At 33.4% G+C, this 21,204-nt stretch overlaps 1 pseudogene; it reads left to right on the forward strand.

The window, feature by feature from the left end:
* Nucleotides 1-15,149: 15,149 nt before the first annotated feature.
* Nucleotides 15,150-16,113, forward strand: LOC101266945 (L-idonate 5-dehydrogenase-like; annotated as a pseudogene).
* The last annotated feature ends 5,091 nt before the right edge of the window (nucleotides 16,114-21,204 follow it).

The raw sequence follows: 21,204 nt of genomic DNA on the forward strand, positions 1-21,204 counted from the left end.
AAATAAGATAGAGAATCGGTGTTTGTGAGATTGTGGTAGTGGGTAAGAATGGCGACGAAGACACATCTATCAGATGATCAATACACTGTAACAGAAGAAGAAAACTTGGCAGTTTGACTTCTTGCTATCAAAACACTTCGGATTCAGCCTTTTAATCTCCCATCTCTTGGTTCATAATTTTTGTTTTTGCTTTTACATCTGTCATCTGTCTCCCTTCCTTTCTTCTTCTCTCAACTACAAAAAATCACACTATTAATGGAAGTATGATGATCTCCTTCATGAGTCCTTGCGCATCAATTTATTTGTTTTGTCATGTTAATTAGGTCTTTATGATGTCGAGATTTGAATTAAAGTTGTTGGTATATATGGAAGTGATATCCATCACTTTAAGGTAAGTTAGGATTTTAAAAAAAAGTGACATTAAGGTTTCAAAATAAATGGGTGGTGACATAAGTCTTAAGTATTGGGTGTAGGTGACAATTATGTGACTAATGATTAAGGATTATGGAGTTGCCCTCAAGTTTATAAGTTGACAGTTTGGTCCACTAAATTAAATGAAGGGTAAAAGGGTAATTTCACAATACCTAATTTAACCAACTTTTGGTGAAAATTAAATGAGGGTTAAAATGGTAAATTGACTATACCAAACCTAATTTAACCAATTTTGGTGGAAAAATATCGAGCCAAAAGAGAAAATAAAAGTTTTTCCCCCGCCTCCAACCGTCGTATTCGTCCTCCTCCTCTTCTTCTGCTCTCGTCTTTGCTTGCTTGCTTTCCTTTCTTCCTACTCTCTTCTTCTTCTTGTACATTGCGGGTCTGGCTGGTAGTGCTTGTGCTTTATTCTTCTTGAATCAGTTTTTTACCTAATCTGTAACTGGTGGACCAAATTTCATTTTGTTCAATTGAAATTACTGCATAAGTGTTATACACCATTGTTTCTGTTAAGTACAATTAATAGTTATTTAAAATCAATTCATTATCATCTGATCTGGGTACCTGTAATTTTTTCAATAATTTGCATTCATGTTTCCAACATATTGTTATATATGTTCAAAAGTTGACTATTATAACATATTATAGTCATATGTAGCAACATGTGATTTATTTTCACAACAGAACAGTCATATGTAGCAACATATGACTTACATCTCGCAACAATAGTCATATGTAGCAACATGTGATTTATTTTCACAACAGAACAGTTATATGTAGCAACATATGACTTAATCTCGCAATAGAATAGGCATATGTTGCTACGTATTATATAACTAAAAAATATATCAACGTGTTGATTTATTTATCACAACAGAACAGTCATATGTAGCAACATATGATTTACATCTCACAACAGAATAGTCATATGTTGCTACATATGATATAACTAAAAAACTTTCACAACAGAACAGTCATATATAGCAACATATGACTTACATGTCGCAACAGAATAGGCATATGTTGCTACATATGATATAACTAAAAAATGTATCAACATGTTGATTTATTTTTCACAACAGAACAATCATATGTAGCAACATATGACTTACATCTCGCAACAAAATAGTCATATGTTGCTACATATGATATAACTAAAAAATATAGAAACATGTGATTTATTTTTCACAACAGAACAGTCGTATGTAGCAACATATAACTCAAATTCGCCACAGAATAGTCATATGTTGCTACATATGCTTATTCTTCATAATTAGTAATTATTTTTTTTGATTATTTTCTTCAGGTACAATGTCATTATTTGTAGGGATTGATTGTCGTGGTGAATGGGTCTAGAAGAAAAATTGATTTATATGTTTGGGAGGATAGTAAAAAATGAGGAGCCGGTTCAGTAGGGATGTATGTCAAAAGAAACATTTTATATGATGAGTTCTTCAATTTAGTCGTGCAAAAGTTTGAAACAATTGTAAACCGCAAGATCTTGTCATGAGTTACATTCTCCATTTTTTTCATAATGGGAAGGTTTTACCTTTTAGAATAACTAATCAATATAGCTTGAGTGGTTATTTGGGAGGAACAGAGAAACCGCCAATATTAAGAGTCTATGTGAAATAAACTCCTATCGAGGAGGATCATAATGTAGACCATGGCCAACAAGATATGTTTAATGATGAATTTCATCTTGCGGACATGAATAATCCTGATGATGGAATTGGAATAGGTGAAGATGAAGCTCAAGCTGAAGGGTCGGACCTTGAGACCAAGTTTCCTACCACACCTATAGTTGGCAGCAACAATCCATGTGCTTCTCAAACTTCACGTGTGAATAATGTTAGAGATGATGAAACAGGATTTTATAAGGGAATGAAATTCAAGAACAAGCAAAAACTGGCAAATTCATTGAAAATTGCTTGCTTGAAAAAAGATTTTAGACTGAAAAAGGTGATCAATTCTCGTTATGTGTTTTCCTTTAAATGTTCATATCCTGATTGAAATTGGTGTCTGAGGGCTGTGAATTTACAAGTAGTGACAGGTTTGCCATTAGAATCTATAAAAAGTACCATACGTGTGGTTCAGAGCATCTTACAAGCCATAATCTCCATGCCACGACAAAAGTCATAGGTAAGTACTTAGAAAATAGGTTTCACAATGGTAAAAACCCATCCACAAGAGACATGTCAAATCAACTCCGCACAGAATTGGGTTGTAAGGTAAGCTATTGGAAGATTTATAAGGGCATGGAGAATGCCAAGTCTAATGTTAGGGGAACACATGAGCACGGGTACGCAGTGCTTAATGCATACCGGTATATGTTGAAGTTGCGAATCCAGAAAGTAAGACGACATTGCCGCTCAATGAAAATGGGAGGTTCCAGTACTTCTTTGTATCATATGCTGCTTGGATAATTGATTCTCAAGAAATGAGAAAATTAATAACTGTTGATGGCACATTTCTAAGGAGCAAGTATGGAAGAGTTCTGCTATCGGTGGTGGCACAAGATGCCGAGAATCATATATTTCCAGTGGCTTTCTGTGTCATGGATATGGAATGTGATGCCTCATATAATTTCAAAATATGAGAAGCTTTGTAGATGATACTGATGAGTTGTGCATTATCTTTGATAGTCATTCAAGTATTCGAAAGATGGTTTCGAGAATCTACCCTGCATCTCATTATGGTTGTTGCATAAGACACCTTGGGAAAAATATTCAAAATAACTTTCACAATTCAAAGGTAGTGTCCCATTTTTATAAAGCAGCAAAGGCGTACGATATATGTGAGTTCAATGACCATTTCAATCAAATAAGAAATTTGGTACCAAAGGCTGCTGAAGCTCTTGAACGTATTGGATTTCACACATGGAGTAGGCATTTTACCCGGGAAATAAGTATCATCTCAATTGAGTTTATTTTTACTTTATGTATTTTGTTTGATTTTTATATGTTGTTGTATAGATATAACATTATGAGACGTCAAACATCGCTGAATCGGTGAATGCTATGTTTGATGTTGAAAGAGAATTTTCCATTGTCGCTCTATTTGATGAAATAAACAGGACATTTGCATTGTTATTTCACCAGAGGTGTATGAAACTGGTGCACTCCACAAATAGATATGTTCCTTTAATTGAAAAAGACATATCAGAGTATTTCAACGCAGGCTACAAGTTGTTGGTCCATCAAATCGATAACTGCAAGTTCTGTTGCTACTGTGGATCTACAAAGAACTTGTACTTGTAGAATTTTTGATTTGGACAAAATACCTTGTCCACATGCCATGGCAGCCATTCGATCCCAACATGGTGATGATTTTGGAAATCAGATTTACCTGTACTCCTCTCCATATTATTTAATGAAAAAATACATAATGGAATATTGTGAGGAAATTCACCCGGTGTCAACTAAAGATACCTGGATTGTCCCTTTGGATACCATACAGAGAGAAATACCTCCTCCATATGTTGATCCAAGTAAACCCGGAAGAAGGACATATAAGAGACGGCGTGGAGTTGGTGAATCATTTCCAACAAGAAAAAATAAGTTTTCAGTATGTAGGGACTTTGGCCACAAAAAAATTACATGCCCAAATTGCAATGCCCGATAAGAAGTGTTAAGCGTTGTGTTGTTGAATTTTAAAGACTGTTCTTTCTTATTTGAGGATGATCTCTATTATATAATCTTATTTAGAAATGCCCCATTGCGTGTTTTGTTGCTCTTCTTTGTTTCTGAGTCAACACATGTCAAATGTTGCTACAGGATATACTAGATGTGGCAACATACGAAACAAATGTTGCTACAGGTGAATCATCTGTAGCAATATATGCCACATGTTGTGATTCGCATGTAGGAACATTTGTTGCATATGTTGCCACATATAATATATCTAAAAGCACACTCAAACGTAATCATCATTTAAAAGTATATGTTGCCACAGATGATTATATGTAGCAACATATGACTCAAATGTTGCTACATATAATTATTTATAGTAATATATGGCTAAAATATTGTGACGGACGAATGTTGTGATATACGCATCAGCTTTAGCAACATTTGACTCAAATATTGCTACATATAATCATCTGTAGCAACATATACTTTTAAATAATGATTACGTGAGACTGTGCTGTTAGAAATATTAGATGTGGCAACATATGCAATAAATATTGCTACAAACAAATCAGCTGTAGAAACATATGCCACATATTTTGACGGACGAATATTGTTATATATTATAATCTGTAGACACATATGACTCAAATGTTATGACGGACGAATGTTGCGATATACACATCATCTATAGCAACATATGTCATATGTTGTGACGGATAAATGTTGCTACACTATAATTATCTGTATCAATATATGACTCAAATGTTGCTACATATCATTATTGATTATTTGGTCGTACACAACACTCTCATTTTTATACCTTATTATTATTGATTATTTATGTTCTAAATCACTAAAATTTGGTTCAAATTTTAATTTTTTTCTAAATCGATCGAATCGTCTATTAGTGTCTCCTTAATTTTTCATTTGTAGCAACAGATGCAGTTTCTGTTCTTAAATTCACAACATATAACGAAATTGTTGCAACATATAATTATAACAAATGACTCTTTTGGGGCTTAATCAATTTAAATTGTTACGTAATTCCATATGTAACACCAATATATAGTCCTACAACATGTATAAGTAACAAATTATGGTCATAAACAACACTCTCCATTGGATTATATCAATTATATTTTTAATGACAATCATCTCACTAGTTCAGCATACATTGTCCTAGTAAATCCATATGATAGTTATATAAAACCCTTCTAAATCGTTGTTCCAAATGTTGTACCTTATTATTATTGATTATTTATGTTTTAAATCACTAAAATTTGGTTCAAATTTCCATTTTACTTTCCTAAATCGATCAAATCGTCTATTAGTGTCTCCTTGATTTTTCATTTGTAGCAACATACGCAGTTTCTGTTCTTAAATTCACAATATATAACGTAATTGTTGCAATATTTAATTATAAGAAATGACTCTTTTGGGGCTTAATTCAATTAAATTGTCATGTAACTCGATACGTAACACTATTATATAGTCCTACAACATGTCTAAGTAACAAATTATGGTCGTTAACAACACTCTCCATTGGATTATAGAATTATATTTATAAAGACAATCATCTCACTACTTCATCATACATTGTCCTAGTAAATCCGTATGATAGTTATACAACACCCTTATAAATCGTTGTTCCAAATATTATACCTTATTATTATTGATTATTTATGTTCTAAATCACTAAAATTTGGTTCAAATTTCCATTTTTCCGTTCCTAAATCGATCGAATCGTCTATTAGTGTCTCCTTGATTTTTCATCTGTAGCAACATATGCAGTTTGTTTTGTTAAATTTGCAACATATAATGAAATTGTTGGAACATATAATTACAACAAATGACTCTTGTGGGGCTTAATTTAATTAAATCGTCACGTAATTCGATATGTAACTCCAATATATAGTCCTACAACATGTATAAGTAACAAATTATTGTCGTTAACAACACTTTCCATTGGATTATAACAATTATATTTATAATGACAATCATCTCACTAGTTCAGGATACATTGTCCTAGCAAATCCATATGATAGTTATATAACACCATTCTAAATCGTTGTTTCAAATGTTATACCTTATTATTATTGATTATTTATGTTCTAAATCACTAAAATTTGGTTCAAATTTCCATTTTTACTTTCTTAAATTGATCGAATCGTCTATTAGTGTCTCCTTGATTTTTCATCTGTAGCAACATATGCAGTGTATGTTGTTAAATTCGCAACATATAACGAAACTGTTGCAACATATAACTATAACAAATGACTTTTTTGAGGCTTAATTCAATTAAATTGTCACATAATTCGATATGTAACACCAATATATAGTCCTACAACATGTATAACTAACAAATTATGATCGTTAACAACACTCTCCATTGGATTATAACATTATATTTATAAAGACAATCATCTCACTAGTTCATAATATATTGTCCTAGTAAATCCATATGATATTTATATAACACCCTTCTAAATCTTTGTTCCAAATGTTATACCTTATTAATGTTGATTATTTATGTTTTAAATCACTAAAATTTGATTCAATTTTCCATTTTTCCTTTCCTAAATCGACCGAATCGTTTATTATTGTCTCCTTGATTTTTCATCTGTGGCAACATATGCAGTTTCTGTCGTTAAATTCGCAATATATAACGAAATTGTTGCAACGTATAATTAGAACAAATGACTCTTTTGGGGCTTAATTAAATTAAAGTGTCACGTAATTTGATATGTAACACCAATATATAGTCCTACAACATGTCTAAGTAACAAATTATGGTCATTAACAACGCTCTCCATTGAATTCGTGGACAAGATCAAAATATGCGACCTGGATTATTTTTTGACCATGAAGTTTGCATTGAAAGTAGATCTCCTTGTTTGCAATACATTTTAACGTTCAACATAGTATCATGTTCATCATCACAAATTCGACTTAGTATTGCATTTGTCATCATACCATTGGACTATCAAAATTTGGTTTAACCAAAGGAGGATCAAATATAGAACAGTGTGACTGACAGAAAATTAAATTATATTTGAAAAAGCCAAAACTGAAGTGGCAAAGATGAAAAATTTGAAAACCCTATTGTTGAAATGAAAATGAAAACGTATTCTAGAATGGGTTGGGCCTATTTTACTTTTTGTTAAACAAAATGGGCTTTGCCTATCTTTGAGCCACTTTTTAAAAAATGACATTTGTTATGATTATTTGTTGAAAAATTTTCGTTATATGTTGCGAATTTAACAACAGAAACTGCATATGTTGCTACAGATGAAAAATCAAGGAGACACTAATAGACAATTCGATCGATTTAGGAAAGGACAAATGGAAATTTGAACAATATTTAGTTATTTGGAACATAAATAATCAATAATAATAAAGTATAACATTTGGAACAACGATTTAGAAGGGTGTTATATAACTATCATATGAATTTACTAGGACAATGTATGATGAACTAGTGAGATGATTGACTGTATAAATATAATTGCTATAATCCAATGGAGAGTGTTCTAAATGACCATAACTTGTTGATTAGACATGTTGTAGGACTATATATTGGCGTTACATATTGAATTACATGACAATTTAATTGAACTAAGCCTCAAAAGAGTCATTTGTTATAATTATATGTTGCAACAGTTTCGTTATATGTTGCGAATTTAACAACAGATTCTGCATATGTTGCTATAGATGAAAAATCAAGGAGACACTAAAAGACGATTCGATCGATTTAGGAAAGGAAAAATGAAAATTTGAACAAAATTTTAGTGATTTGGAACATAAATAATCAATAATAATAAGGTATAACCTTTGGAACAACGATTTAGAAGGGTGTTATATAAATATCATATAGATTTACTAGGACAATGTATGATGAACTAGTGAGATGATTTTCTTCGTCTATGTATGTTTATTTCTAAAATATTTGGAGATTTCAGATCTCTTTATTTTTTTTAATTAAATTTTATTACTGTGTGGTATTTTAGGAGAATTCATGCAACTTCTTTAGATGGAGGGATTGTGAAGATATTGATATACGATCCAAGTTCGTTATTCTCTGATTGGCGAACAAAATGAAGGAGTTGGACACTTTTGATGAAAGTCATATCAAAAGAAGTACTGAATGGGGGATGAAGGAGAAGAAAAAGACCAAATGTTGTAGCATCTGAAAGCTAATGTTGATGTTCTTTAATTTTTTCTCGTATTTTTAAGCATTACCAAGAAGAATTTTGTCGAGGATACAAAATTATTATGTAGTTGTGTACAACCAATACAATTATCATAGTTGTGGAATTAAATAGACGTAATTTTGCACTCCTGATCAAACAACAAATTATTATGTAGTTGTGACACACGAATGTTGCGATATACGCTTCAGCTGTAGCAACATATGACTCAAATATTGCTACATTTAATCATTCATAGCAACATATCATTCACATGTTGCTACATATAATCATCAGTGGCAACATATGCAACAAATGTTGCTAGAGGCAAATCATCTATAGCAACATATGCCACATGTCGTGATGGACGAATGTTGCGATATACGCATTAGCTGTAGAACCATGTGACTCAAATGTTGCTGCATCAAATCATTTGTAGAAATATATGAGTCAAATGTTGCTACATATAATCAGTTGTAGCAATATATGACTCAAATGTTGCTACATAAAATCATCTATAGCAACATATGACTCAAATGTTGCTACATAAAATCATCTGTAACAACATCTGACTCAAATATTACTACATATAGTCACCTATACCAACATATGACTCAAACGTTGCTACATATAATCATTTGTAGCAACATATGACTCAAATGTCGCTACATGTAATCACCTATACCAACATATGACTCAAATGTTGCTACAGATAATCATATTTAGCAACATATGCCACATGTTGTGACAGACGAATGTTGTGATATACACATCAATTGTAGAAACATCTGACTCAAATGTTGCTACATATAATCATCTGTAGAAACATATGACTCAAATGTTGCTACATATAATCATCTATAGCAACATATGCAACAAATGTTGCTACATATAATCATCTGTAACAACATCTGACTCAAATGTTGCTACAGGCGAATCATCTGTAGCGACATACGTCAAATGTTGTGATAGACAAATGGATAAAATAAATATTGTCTTTAATTACATTGTCTTTAAGATAAAATAAAACAACATATTTGATAAACTAAACATTGTCCTTAATTACAAGCATAATGTCAAGGCTTTAAGTACTGAGATATTATCCCATTAACCCAAATATATTGCATCGGTTCAATTGTATTGTCACATTACAGTGAACTGGATGGATGCAATTCTGCCTGACTAATCAAGAGCTCAATGAATGAAATGGAATATGACCCGCACGCCGATCCACTTGCATTTTGTACCATAGGTTCTATTTTAGTGTTAAATTCCCATGATTGAGTGAGCAACTTCTCTGGAAAATGATTCATTATTCCACTCTGTTTCAGCAATTTAGGCAGCAACTCGAAGACAGGTTGTATGAGTGTGAAAAACTTGTCATGTTCCGTAACCACCAGGTTGCAGTCATAAACATTGATCAATCCCTCGTGCAAGAGAATCTCGACAGTCACAAAATGGTTACCCGAAGTGTTCATGACTGTCAATATCCTTTTCGCATCAATCCAATCCATGCCTCCAGGAGTTGGCCTAATACCTCTGACATAGTCAATCATATCATCATCCCATACAAAGTAATCTAGTAACTGACTCATGATTTTACCACTTGCCATTGTTGCCTCATCGCTCATTTATTTATATCTATGAAGGAAGTTCATACAGAAGTTGAGATCCAAGTTTCTATCTCTGGGATTATAGTAGTCCGGGTATTTCTAATACCTCTGACGCATGAGGTTAAGGATTTCGTCAATATACTGAAATGAAAAATAATATTAAATAGTTAGGAAGAGTAATCACTGAAAAGACATAAGAAATAGTTAATAATATAAAAAGTAAGATTATCCAGTCTTCCCACCAAACTGTTAGGCTTGTCATGTTCCTGAAATCTTGATTGGTAAAAATATGCATGTCGTATTCCATTCGAATATCCTTTGCACCAATCACCTTAATCACTGCTTCTTTTTCAGCTATAGAGGGACGCCTATAAATATCAATTTTTATACTCTATCACCTCTTTCTCCATTACGACCCTTGGAATTTCTCCAAATATCTTCCTCTTCAAATTTTGCATTGCCTTGGCAAATTATTCATTTTTCCGCTTGGCCTTTGGAGTATATGCATGCTACACATTCTTTGATACAATGCCCTTCACACCCCCTCTTGTTTTTTAATTCATTGACAACTTCACTCAAATTTTGTAGATACATGATAAAATCTTCATCATGTTTCTTACACTTCTCACAAAGAAAGCCAGAACATTGTCTACAAAAGGTAGCCTCTTCATGTTGTCCTGCACCAGAACCAGCAGCAACATCAACACAAGCAACAGCACCATCATTAACATCAACACCATCATCAGCATAAAAAAAACTAATTTATTACTTACTTCATTAGGAACTCTCTCTCTTTTGATGGTTGTTGCTCCATCCAACAACAATTTAACTCTATCCACAATTGGATAAAAAATGATTTCAACCAACCCTAGAGTTATTAGATATGACATTTGCAATTCCTATTCTGTTGGGGTAATCCATGGATGGACAACCTAAAATAGTAAAAATGAGTCATCAGTAAGAATTTTCTGTTGCTATAGATGAATTGTCTATCGCAACATGTTTCACAAATATTGCTACAGATAAATCATTTATAGCAATATGTGTCACAAATATTGCTATAGATGAATTATCTATAGCAACATGTGTCACATGTTGCAACACACGACTCGTCTGTAGCAACATGTAACACAATTGTTGCTACACACGAATCATGTGTTGCGACATGTGCCACAAATATTGCTACAGATGAATTATCTGTTGCCACATGTGTCACAAATATTGCTATAGATGAATCATCTGTAGCAACATGTATCACATGTCGCAACACACGACTCTTTTATCGCAACATGTGACACAAATGTTGCTACAGATAAGCACATGCATTTCAAACCCTAATTAAATGTTACCTTACATGAGAAGATATATATCAACGATAAAGTAGAAATTATGAGGACAACACCGCCTTGCTGTAGAAGATGATCTGTGAAAGGAAGGACTAAGAAAACAAGAGAAGAAGGAGAAGTAGTTGGCAGTAGAGAAGAAATAAATAAATTTTGTGAAATACGAAATGACATTTATAGAAGAGAGAGGAGAGAGGAGAGAGGGAAATTGAAAATTAAAGCCGTTTAATTTTGACAATTCAAACCGTGACATATGTAATATCTGTTGCTACATATATAATATTTGTTGCTACATATATACGAACTGTTGCAACATATAATTTTTTCGTGTTTATTACTATAGAAATTACATATATAGAAGAGAAATTAGTATAAATAAATAAATCTTGTGGAATACGAAACGACATTTATAGAAGAGAGGAGAGAGGAGAGAGGGAAAATTAAAATAAAGCCGTTTAATTTGTTTTTTTAATTTTGACATTTTAAATTGTGGACATATGTTGCTACATATATATTATCTGTTGCTACATATATACGAACTGTTGCAACATATAATTTTGTTGTGTTTATCACTACAGAAATTACATATATAGAAGATAAATTAGTATAAATAAATAAATGTTCTGGAATACGAACGACATTTATAGAAGAGAGGAGAGAGGAGAAAGGGAAAATGAAAATAAAATCGTTTAATTTTTTCTTAATTTTGACAATTCAAACTGTGACATATATATACTATCTGTTGCTACATTTATACGAACTGTAATGACATATAATTTTGTCATGTTTATATACTACAGAAATTAAATTATAATTAACACTTCACCAATTGTTTTATACATCTTATCAACAAAAAGGTAATTCACAATGATATGATACACACAACAACCTATCTAATCAATGATTGTAAACTCTACATATTCATCGATCTTAGATTTTTTTTCAGTTCTACGCATCTCTGGGTCTTCATTATTACTAACGTAACCGTTTCGAGCCTTTACAATCCCATAATTCCATAGGAGTGAATCATATCTCAAGCGAATGGTGTCAGCATTAATTTCACATGATGGTACTTGTAATCTATCACTCAAATACTCAACGTATGCAACAACAAAAATTCCACAATCTCTGCATGGTATATCATCAATCAAAAAATATAATAACATCACATTTCGATAGTCGTAAGACAAAATAATATAGTGATACTTACAGACTACTGCTTTCTTGTTGGGCAATACAGTAACATGAATGACTTCAAATGGGTGAGATTTGTTCTTTCCATGGTAACATTTAAGAACTGACCAGTTGGTTCGCTCATTTTGCTCAAAAATTTCACTCAACTCAAGGTACTTTGGCAACATTGTAGCCATCTTTTGAATCTCGGGTGATAGATTTACCTATTTGAGGGCATGGAATCATACACTTTTATGCACCATTCCTTCAATGCAACGACTACCAAGACCCAATCCCCATTACTATTTACAGGGACATAAACATCATCCGTCAAGTGCCAAGGCATTTCAGAAGGTATAGCATACCCTTTCATCATGTCAATGATTTTATCCTCATATTCACTAGAATTGTCAATGTGTGTTGAAAAAACAACTAGTGGTGGTATATTGATATTCAGACTGAATATTTTGCTTCGACTTCTTACGCAAATAGTAAAATATGACATCTACATAATGCACATACATCAAACAAGTGTATCAATTTAATTGTATATATTCATGTACCAAACAGTACATATGAAAGTGAGCATGAATTTACCTCATCATTCCAGCACCTATTGGATTGAGACATTACGTAGAACCAGTCCTTATTCATTAGAAATGCAACTACTAAATCAAGTTCGTCAAATTCAAGTTTTGAGCAATTGGCTAAGTAGTGATCCTCCTTGTTTCCTCTACAATTGTGTAATCATTATATATTGGACAACAAGAAGAAATTCTAATAATAGTTGAATGACTTTTCTTGATTTACTTTACTTACTTTTTTGCATGATCCTTGTAAAGACCCTCTTTTATCCATTGCGAGAAGGATGACATTATTTCAGTTGGACCCTCGTCGTCAATGTTAAAACCTTCAAATGGATATTGTCGCTTCACATCACAACTCACAACTTCGAATTTCTTTCCTTTATTTTTTTATTTTGCTTTTTCTTTTTGCTTCTCCTTCTATTTATCCTTCTCCTTCTCCTCCTGCTTCTCCATCTCCATCTCCTTTGCCTTCATATTCTTCGCCTTTTCCTTTTCCTGTTTTGTCTTCTTCTCTTTCTCCTGTTTTGCATTCTTCTCTTTCTCCTTCTCTTCATTTGACTTATTCTCCCCCTCCTTCTCCTCCTTTGCCTTCTTATCCTTCTCTTCTTTTGCATTCTTCTCCTTTTCCTACTCCTCCTTGTCCTCCATTGCCTTCTTCTCCTTTTCTTTCTTCTCAATAATCATAGAAAGTATTTGAGAAATTGATTTTTTCAACCTCCTACATTTCAAAGGCTGTGAAGTCTTCTTGGATCTTTGCACATCAATATTATGAGACATTTTCTTAAAAGTATCAGTGAGTTTTTAACACGACTAATAAAATAATCATGTTGCTGTTCACATTCTTCGCATAGACAAAAAGAGCATTTCATGTTGGAAGATTGAGTTGTTGTCATGGATGAAGCTTCTTGTATCATTTCATCTACGGTAAATAAAAACATATTGATATTTTACTATTCATTATAAAATAATTATAGCAGTATGTTGCAACCGATGGATAGCTTGTTGCGATAAATTTAACATTATGTTAACATATATGTACCTGCTGTTGGGCAACATATTCATCTTATGTAGCAACAGATGCATCATACGTTGATACATCTATACAGATTATTGCAACATTTGAATCTTATGTGGCAACAGATGACCAATATATCAATTTTATAATTCATTTTAAAATAATATTAGCAATAAGTTGCAACCGATGGATAGTCTGTTGCGATAAACTAACATTATGTTGCCACATATGTACCTACTGTTGCACAACATATACATCTAATGTAGCGACAAATGCATCATATCTTGACACATCTGTATAGATTATTTCAATATTTGAATCATATGTGGCAACAGATGACCAACATACCACTAAAATGTGACAACATACGCTAAAATCATATCAACAAAATGGCCAAAAAAAGAACAACAACAGCAACAAAAAATGACTTTTTCACTGAATGATAAGATTACAGATACATTTCCTCAAAATAAGGATTTTTTTGAGTTGGCTAATTTTCTTTCAAAAATGATAAATAATACACACCATTAAGTCGATTATTCAGTTTTTACACCTATAGAACATTTTATTGTTCATTAATCCAAGAAAAAAACTTTGAAAATTGTAAAGTATTTCAAAAAATAACTTACTCATTTCTAGTCGAACACGATTACAGATCAGAAAGATGAGAGAGTAATGGAGGACTGGAGAGGAAGAGTAACGACTGCAAAGGAAGAGTAACGACGGATTTCCGAATTTCTAAGAAAGAAGATGAAGAAAAGATGAAAGAGAAGAGAGGAGGGAAGATGAAAAGTTTTTTCTTTTTAAATGATTTTTTTGAATTATAAAAGTGTATTTTTTGTATTTTATAAAAGATTAGAAAGTTTTGAAAATATTAATCTGGTCCCATGATTAGTTAATTACGTTTTAAAGAAGATTTGACCGGCTCTTGGTCAATCTGTCACCAAAAATAAAAACGAGACTTATTTTGACACCTTTCGCTTAATTTTCTTATGTAAGTTTCCACTGAATAATAGTACTCAAAACAAAAATTCTAACGGCACCTAGCCGCTTGAACCTAGTCTAGTCTCCATTGATTACTAGGCCACACACACCCTGTAGAATAATAATAATATCAATTGTTGAGGTACTTGTTTTAGATTACTGCATTGTAACGTTCGTTTCAACATGGCTATCCAGAATATGAGAGTAGCAAATTTTGTGGTTAAAAAGCCAATGGTACTTGGCCATGAGTGTGCTGGAATTGTAGAACAAGTTGGAAGCCAAGTGAAGTTTCTGATGATCGGTGATCGTGTAGCTTTGGAACCTGGTATTAGTTGCAGGTAGTGTCAACTATGCAAAGACGGCCACTACAATCTCTGTCGTAAAATGAAGTTTATGGCTCTCCTTCAACTAATGGTTCTTTAGCCAACCAGGTAATATCTCTGCTCAGAGCAATCTGGGTGCATAGAGCAAAGACAGATTCAACATTTTAAATAACAAGTGTGGCATTGAATTTATCTATGCATCAGGTGGTGCATCCTGCACATCTATGTTTTAAGTTACCTGATAATGTAAGCTTGGAGGAAGGTGCAATGTGTGAAGCCTTTGAGTGTTGGTGTCCATGCTTGCCATCGTGCCAATGTAGGTCCTGACACCAAACTAATCATCATAGGTGCAGTACCTATTGGCCTACTCACTATACTGGCAGCTCATGCTTTTGGATCACCCCAGATAGTCATCATTGATGTGGATGATTGTTGCTTATCTTTCGCGAAAGAGATGGGTGCTGATGAGATCATTAAAGTTTCTTCCATTGTGCAGGTTCTCCCTTCCTTTTTCCTCTTCATCAGCAGTTATTCGTATCATACCCTGGTAATCTATTTTCTTTTGATGGACAAATATGATATATATCTCAAGCAATATTCATGTTGTAGGATGTGGAGGAGGAAGTGGTGCGAATACGTAATGCAATGGGTGGTCCTGTGGATTTGAGCTTTGATTGTGTTGGTTTTAACAAGACTATGACACGACTCTTAAAGCCACCCATGTTGGTGGTAATGTATGCCTTGTTGGATTAGGCCAGAGTAAGATGACTCTCCCTCTCACTTCAGCTGCAGCAAGGTACTTGGTCATGGAGCATCTCAAGTGATAACCACTTCATCACATCTCTTCATGTTCATTAATTTGAGTACAATCTCATAGTGTAACGTATTGTCTATGAGGCATAAATTAATCTTTGTAAAGCTTTTAAGCCATATTTTCGATAAACTTGGTGAATTAGTGTAACTTATTGTCAATGAGGTGTGAGTTATTTTTTAAAGCTCTTGAGCTAAGTTTTGCAATTAAGGCAAGAGGTATAGTGTACCTCATAAGTTAAGACCAAATGAAATAGTGTAAATTGTTGGTCACGAGGCATACACTATTTTTGAAGCTCCTAGACTACGTTTAGCTTATAACACAAGAGTTATAAACTATTCCATAAGTTAAGTTCAGTGAAATAGTGTAAATTATCTCTTCTTCCAAATCTCCGTGAAGAAATGCAGTTTTCACGTTCAATTGCTCCACTTCAAGATCAAGACTAGCTGTTATGCTCAAAACAGTTCGAATGGAAGTCATTTTGATAACAGGTGAAAAAATTTCATCAAAATCAATGCCTTTCTTTTGTTCGAAGCCTTTTACAACCAATCGAGCTTTGTACCTCACCAACTTGCCATTTCCATCTTTCTTGAGTTTAAAGACCCACTTGCACTTAAGTGGTCTTTTTCCTTTTGCAAGTTCAACTAGCTGGTATGTGCCATTTTTCTGTAGAGATTCCATCTCTTCATGCATGGCTTTCATCCATTGGCTCTTTTCTGTATGAGACAACACATCCTTAAGACTTTCTGGCTCAACTTCATCATTGATAAGGACATACTTTGAGGAAGGGTATTTGGTTGATTCCACCCTTTGTCTTTCTGATCTCCTCAGAGGTTGAGATTGTTCTTCTTCTTCTGGGTACACCATTTGCTCGGTATTATCACCAAGTTGCTCCCCCTGCTCAACAATCTCATCAGGTTGCTCTTCATGCTCAGCAACTTCATCAATCGTACTTTCTGCACTTATGGGATGGTTAGAAGAAGAAGGAATGGTAACAAGATTAGGGACTATACCATTTTTTTTATTGTCCTTCTCGGATAGATCATCAGTAGTTCGAACTTCAGTTTCTCAAAAGATTACATCTCTACTTCTAATGACCTTCTTCTTTACAAGATCCCATAGTTTGTACCTGAATTCTTCATCTCCATATCCGATGAATATGCAGGAAATTGATTTATCATCTAGCTTGGTTTTTTGCTTCTTCGGTACATGTGCAAAAGCTTTACAATCGAACACCTTTAGATGCGAGTAAGACATCTCTTTGTTTGTCCAAAACTCTCTCCGGAATGTCAAACTCTAACGGAACTGATGGACTACGATTGATAAGATAACATGTTGTCCGAACTGCTTTACCCCAAAATGTCTTGGGTAATTTATCCATTCTGAGCATGCTTCTCACCTTCTCAACAATGGTGTCATTCATTCTCTCAGCTACACCATTGTGTTGTGGGATTCCAGGAACTGTATTTTCATGTCTGATTCCATGGTTTGAATAATACTCTTCAAATTCTCTTGAAGTGTACTCACCTCCATTGTCGGTTTGGAGACGTTTTAGCTTTCGACCTGTCTCTTTTTTCATAAGAGCATGAAACTTTGGAAATACTTGAAACACCTGATCTTTGGTTCTCAAGATATAAACCCACAATTTCCGAGAAGCGTCATCAATAAAGGTAACAAAGTATTTATTACCTCCTATCGATTCTATCTCCATTGGACCACAAACATCAGAATATACCAAATCAAGTATATTCGACTTTCTTTCAGATGATGTCTTAAATGAGACTCTATGTTGTTTACCAAAGAAGCAGTAGTTACACGATTTTATCGTTGTACCTTTGGCAAAAGAGATGAGTGAATTCTTAGAAAGAATTTTCAATCCTTTCTCGCTCATATGACCCATTCTTTTATGCCATAAATCTGCAGAATTTTATTCGTGAACCGCATTTAATTCACCTTGGCATATTTCTGCATTTGTCCTGTATAACGTGCCATGAGCAACTCCTTTTTCAATCACCAATGCTCCTTTGGTGAGTCTCTATTTTTTATTTGCAAAGTAGATCTCATATCCATCTTGGTCCAAATCAATTCCCGAGATCAAGTTCATCCGCAAATCAGGTACGTGGCGCACATCTTTCAACACTAATATGCATCCAACATTTGTTTTTAAGCAAATGTCTCCGTTCCCCGCGATCTTTGAGTAACTTGTGTTACCCATTTTCATATTGCCATAATCACCGGCTACACATCTGCAAAAAAAAATCTCTTACCGGTATGGCAAGATAAGATGTTGCTGTGTCGACCACCCATTCCGACTCTATACCTGCCAAGTGCATGTATTCTTCTTCCTCATTTATAAGGAGAACAACATCGTCATTATTTTGCACCATGGCAGTTGTGTTGTCATCATTCTTCTGGCCGCTGCTTTCTCATTTGCCCCTTTTTAGATTTGGACAATCTCTTTTGAAGTGTCCTGGTTGATCGCAATTGTAGCAATTTCTGGCCTTCGATTTTGATCGGACCTTGGACTTTCCACGAGCTCCGCATCTACCATAGTTACTTGAGCTCCTTTGGTAACTTCTGCCTCTACTTTCCGTGATGAGAGCCTGTCCGTGATTTTCAGGTCTTTTTCTCATCTTCTCATTAAGCAAAAGGGCTGATGTGACATCCTTCAACTCAATAGAGTCCTTACCATGTAAAATGGTTGTTGCTAAAGTATCGTAGGAAGATGGCAACGAGTTTAGGAGCACTATGGCTTTATCTTCATCCTCGGTCTTTCTCCGAGGTTTGCTAGCTGCGTGATTAGTCCATTAAGTACATTTAAATGAGACAAAAAATTTGTACCTTACCCATATGTAGCGCATATAACTGCTTCTTTAGGAACGATTTATTTGTCAGCGTTTTGGACATGTATAGATTTTCTAACTTTGTCCAAATGCCACATGCACTCTCTTCATCGATGATGTTATTAACTACATCATCTGTTAAGTGCAATTTGGTTGCACTAGCAGCCTTTTCATCCATTTCTTCCCAATGGATTTGGGCTTTTTGGATTTGCCGCCTAGTGCCTTATGCAAACCTATTGGATGAGCAAGTCTTTCATCCTTCTCTGCCACGTTGAGAAACTGCTATCACCGTTGAATTTTGCTGCCTCATATTTTACTCCAGACATTTTTTTATTGAGTATAGTACAATAAGCTGCAAAAAATATTTCTGTAAATGAGCAGAACCTGTGCTCTGATACCAATTGTTGGGAATAAATCCGTAACAGAAATAATATTTGTGGTAATAAAGGTAATAAATGTGAAACACAACAATACAGTTAATCAATGAGAATAAAAGAGAAATAATGACACCAAGATTTTACGTGAAAACCCTCCTAAATAAGGGAAAACCACAACCCGAGAGGAGCAACGAATATCACTATAGTAAGGATTTTACACTTGTATGTTTGAGTAAAACTCTAAAGACCACTACACATTCAAAAGAAATAACACTCTTTTGATTTTTACACCTCACTACAATATCGCTCACATTCTCTATTTATCCTCACGGATTATTTTCCTCTGTGATGCCTCACTCTTCTTTCTCTCCTTTGTACTTTTTGGTGCACTTAGAATGAAGAATTGTCCTCCCTTTTATAGAGAGCAAATACACTACCCTCCAAACTTTGAAATTGACAGAAAACAATTTTTAATTCTTCATAGCTTACTAACTCTACCAAACTTTGAAATTGGCGCAAAGTTATTCAAAGTTTGGTACATGGGAATGGACCCCACAACATGTACCTCTCTATATATATGTTAATAGTGATAAATAAAAATAAAAATTTATTTTTAAAATAGTAGATAAATAAAAATGAACAAAGGAAATATAATAGTATCTAGTGTAAGAGTACAAGTCTGTTTTGGATAGAATTGATAATATTACAACCTAATGCTTAAAATTTGTTTCGAAATTTACTCCTCTCAGCCATCACAGCAGACAACCCCAAAAGCCAAAATGTACGTTATACTATGTTAAAATTTCAACTTGTTAATGTTATTTTTGACCCTACCATGTATTCTTTTTAAAATGATACTGAAAATTTTAGGTTGAGTGGTCCACACAATTAAATTAGAATATCAAGTTGCATTACACAACACCTTCATTAAATGCTTTACATCATATATGTATTCAAAACACTTGTTTTGTCTTTGTCAACGATTATGAGACTAACAATAATGGGTCATTTCAACGATAAATTGAGCTACAAAATGAATGAGTAAATCATTTCTCGCATCCAAGATTAAATTCATGGTCAATTGGATTTAATTAATTCCAGATAAGTTTTGATTATTCTAGTGTTGTGTAAAAGTTAAAGAATGAAAAAAGTTCATATTGGTGGTTAATGAGATGTGGACTCCTTATAAAGATTAGATAATCTTCCTCCCTTTGAGCTAGCTTTTGGGTGTGAGTTAGACCTAATACTTAATTTCACAAAAACTTAAATTTATTTAAATAAGCAAAATATTAAAAATTTCCTCTTTTGTATAATTTTGGTTCTTAACCCTACTTTTACGGGGAAATTTTTTTCAAATGCTTAAAAAAATGATTAAAGAAATGTCCTCCTCTCATTTATCGGATCATTGTTTCCATGGGTCAAAAATGTTGTATCCCAACAGAAATTGTTCAAAAAATTCCCCTTGTACCTATTACATCAAAAATATTCTTTAACCTATTAGGAATCAAGTGAAAATCTTCACCCCAACTTTTGCTTTAAAAAACAGACTTTTCCCTTAACTTAGAACAATAATAAGTTCTCTCCTTTATTTTATACGTTGTCCATTTACCCTTGTTACGTGACATATATGTAATAATCTCTTTAAATTATATATAATTTATTTAAGCTAAGTATTTATAAATTTTTCTAATAAATTCATTAATTATAAGCAAAATAATATTTTTATGAATTTATTTTAATTTAATGATTGTTATTCCAACATAATATGCATTAAGTCTATGTATATGTACGTATACGTATACTTTTGTTTTTATCTACTTTGTTACTCCACGCTTTTTATATTTAATTACTTGATCCTTCTTGATATGACACTCCTTAAAAAAA

The sequence above is a fragment of the Solanum lycopersicum genome, chromosome 6, assembly GCF_036512215.1.
Source record: "Solanum lycopersicum chromosome 6, SLM_r2.1".
NCBI lineage: Eukaryota > Viridiplantae > Streptophyta > Magnoliopsida > Solanales > Solanaceae > Solanum > Solanum lycopersicum.